The sequence below is a fragment of the Bos taurus genome, chromosome 2, assembly GCF_002263795.3.
Source record: "Bos taurus isolate L1 Dominette 01449 registration number 42190680 breed Hereford chromosome 2, ARS-UCD2.0, whole genome shotgun sequence".
Classification (NCBI taxonomy): domain Eukaryota; kingdom Metazoa; phylum Chordata; class Mammalia; order Artiodactyla; family Bovidae; genus Bos; species Bos taurus.
This window is the reverse complement of record NC_037329.1, coordinates 38,393,747-38,397,332: the sequence shown is the minus strand read 5'-3', so window position 1 is coordinate 38,397,332 and position 3,586 is coordinate 38,393,747.

Sequence of the window (3,586 nt, the reverse complement as noted above, 5' to 3'; positions counted from 1 at the left end):
GACTTAGTGCTGGCCACGAGAGACATTTTGTGTGATATTTCATAAGTAAAAATGAAAAAGCAGCTTTTCTTTTTCTTTCCTTTTAACGCTCTGAAGGTCAATGGTACAGTGATCCCTTGCACATACTGTCACTGATCTGCTAGCTCACCTTGCTAAATCAACCCAGATATTCAGCTCCTGCAGCACCTGTCACATCTCCAAGTTCTGCCCCAAGTGCATGGGCAACCTGGTGAAATGTGCTGCCATTTTTTCTGATCACTCATAGCATTGAGACAAGGTGTCAAGAGACAGATGTTGGTTTTCCTTTATCCTGTGGGTCTGTCTGTCTTCACTGGTTTCAGTTTGTCTGTTTCCCATCCACATCTTGCTTTCCTTTCAAATGTTAGTTGATCTGACCCATAGAGACTTCAGGCTCAACACCAGATGCAGATGCAACAGCTGCATAGTCTTCTACCAGCTCCCATAATTGCATGGACTCTAACACTATGATAGATCATTGTTTTATACCATTATCAGAGTTTCTGCATTTATTTTCCATTTCTCATTCATGTAAATATCATCCTGCTCTTTATTATTATTGTTTCAAATTATTATGTTTTAATATTATGAAGTTTTATTCTATTCTTAAAAGGCAATATAAATATCTGAGGACATTACTTTTCCATATAAGCTTTAGAGTATAAATCTTCTCACAAAATCCAACTGGAGATTTGAGGAACTACATTAAGTTGACTGATTAATTTGGGGAGGCATGGAATATTTGATTGGTTTGCCTTGGAAATGAACTGAGATCACTCTGTTATTTTTGAGATTGCACCCAAGTACTGCATTTTGGACTCTCTTGGAGACTATGAGGGCTACTCCATTTCTTCTAAGGAATTCTTGCAGTAGTAGATATAATGGTCATCTGAATTAAATTTCCCCTTTCCAGGCCATTTTAGTTCACTAGATTCCAAAATTTTAGATTCCTAAAATGTTAGTGTTCACTCTTGCCACCTCCTATTTGACCACTTCTAATTTACCTTGATTTATGGACCTAATATTCCAGGTTTATATGCAATATTGTTCTTTAGAGTATCAGATTTTACTTTCACCACCAGACACTTCCACAACTGGGAGTTATGTTCCCTCATAGTCAACAAAAGTGTTTGAAATGCAGTACTTGGGTGCAATCTCTAAAACAACAGAATGATTTCAGTTTGTTTCCAAAGTAAACAATTCAATATCACAGTAATCCAAGTCTATGCCTCAACCACTAATGCCAAAGAAGTTGAAGATGAATGGTGCCATGAAGACCTATAAGAATGTCTAGAATTAATACCAAAATAGATGTCCTTTTCATCATAGGGGACTGGAATGCAAAAGTAGGAAGTCAAGAGATACCTGGAGTAACAGGCAAGTTTTGTTTTGGGGTACAAAATGAAGCAGGGAAAAGGCTAACAGAATTTTGCCAAGAGAATGCACTGGTTATAGCAAACACCCTAATCCAAAAACACAAGAGACAACTCTACAGGTGAACATCACCAGATGGTCAATACCGAAATTAGATCGATTATATTCTTTGCAGCCAAAGATGGACACACTCTATACAGTCAGCAAAAAACAAGACCAGAGGCTGATTGTGGCTCAGATCACGAACTCCTTATTGCAAAATTCAGACTTAAATTGAAGAAGTGGAAAACCACTAGACCATTCAGGATCATACCCTTATGATTATACAGTGGAAGTGACAAATAGACTCAAGGGATTAGATCTGATAGAGTGCCTGAAGAACTATGGACAGAGGTTCATAGCATTGTACAGGAGGTGGTGATCAAAACCTTCCCCAAGAAAAAGAAATGCAAAAAGGCAAAATAATTGTCTGAGGAGGTCTTAAAATAGCTGAGAAAAGAGAAGCAAAAGGCAAAGGAGAAAAGGAAAGAGATAACTATCTGAATGCAGAATTCCAAAGAACAGCAAGGAGAGATAAGAAAGCCTTTCCAAGTGAACAATGCAAAGAAATAGAGGAAAACAATAGAATGGGAAAGACTAGAGATCTCTTCAAGAAAATTAGAGCTATCAAGGGAATATTTCACACAAAGATGGGCACAATAAAGGATGGAAATGGTATGGACCTAACAGAAGCATAAAATATTAAGAAGAGGTTGCAAGAATACACAGAAGAATTATACAAAAAAAGATCTTAATGACCCAGATGACCACAATGGTGTGATCACTCATCTAGAGCCAGACATCTGTAGTGTGAAATCAAATGGGCCTTAGGAAGCATCACTACAAACAAAGCTAGTGGAGGTGATGGAATCCCAGCTGAGCTGTTTCAGATCCTAAAAGATGATGCTGTTAAAGTGCTGCACACAATGTGCCAGGAATTTTGGAAAATGGCAATGGCCATAGGACTGGAAAAGGTCACTTTTCATTCCAATCCCAAAGAAGGGCAATGCCAAAGAATATTCAAACTACGACACAATTGTACTCATTTCACATGATAGCAAAATAATTCTGAAAATTCTCCAAGCTAGGCTTCAACCCTACATAAACTGAGAATCCCAGATGTTCACACTGGATTTAGAAAAGTCAGAGAAACCAGATATCAAATTGCTAACATCCATTGGATCACAGAAAAAACAAGAGAATTCCAGAAAAAAAAATCTACTCTGCTTTATTGACTACACTAAAGCCTTTGACTGTGCGGATCACAACAAACTGTGGAAATTTCTTAAAGAGATGAGTATACCAGACCACCTTACCTGCCTCCTGAGAAACCTCTATGCAGGTCAAGAAGCAACATTTAGAACTGGACATGAAACAAGGGACTGGTTCCAAATTGGGAAAGGAGTACGTGAAGATTGTATATTGTCACTCTGCTTATTTAACTTATATGCAGAGTACATCATGAGAAATGCCAGGCTGGATGAAGCACAAACCAGAATCAAGATTGCTGGGAGAAATATCAATAACCTCAGATATGCAGATGACACCACCCTTATGGCAGAAAGCAAAGAACTAAAGAGCCTCTTGATGAAAGTGAAAGTGGAGAGTGAAAAAGTTGGCTTAAAGCTCAACATTCAGAAAACTAAGATCATGACGTCTGGTCCCATCAGTTCATGGCAAATAGATGGGGAAACAGTGGACACAGTGGCTGACTTTATTTTCCCGGGCTCCAAAATCACTGCAGATGGTGACTGCAGCCATATAATTAAAAGATTTGCTCCTTTGAAGGAAAGCTATGACAAACCTTTACAGCGTATTAAAAAGCAGAGACATTGCTTTGCTGACAAAGGTCCATCTAGTCAATGCTATGTTTTTTTCAGTAGTCATGTATGGATGTGAGAGTTGGACCATAAACAAGGGTGAGTGCTGAAGAATTGATGCTTTTTAACTGTGGTGTTGGAGAAGACCCTTGAGAGACTCTTGGACAGCAAGGAGATCAAACCAGTCAATCCTAAAGGAAATAAACCCTGAATATTCATTGGAAGGACTTACGCTGAAGCTGAAGCTCCAATCCTTTGGCCACCTGATGCAAAGTACTGACTCATTGAAAAAGACCCTGATTCTGGGTAAGGTTGAAGGCAGGGGGAGAAAGGAT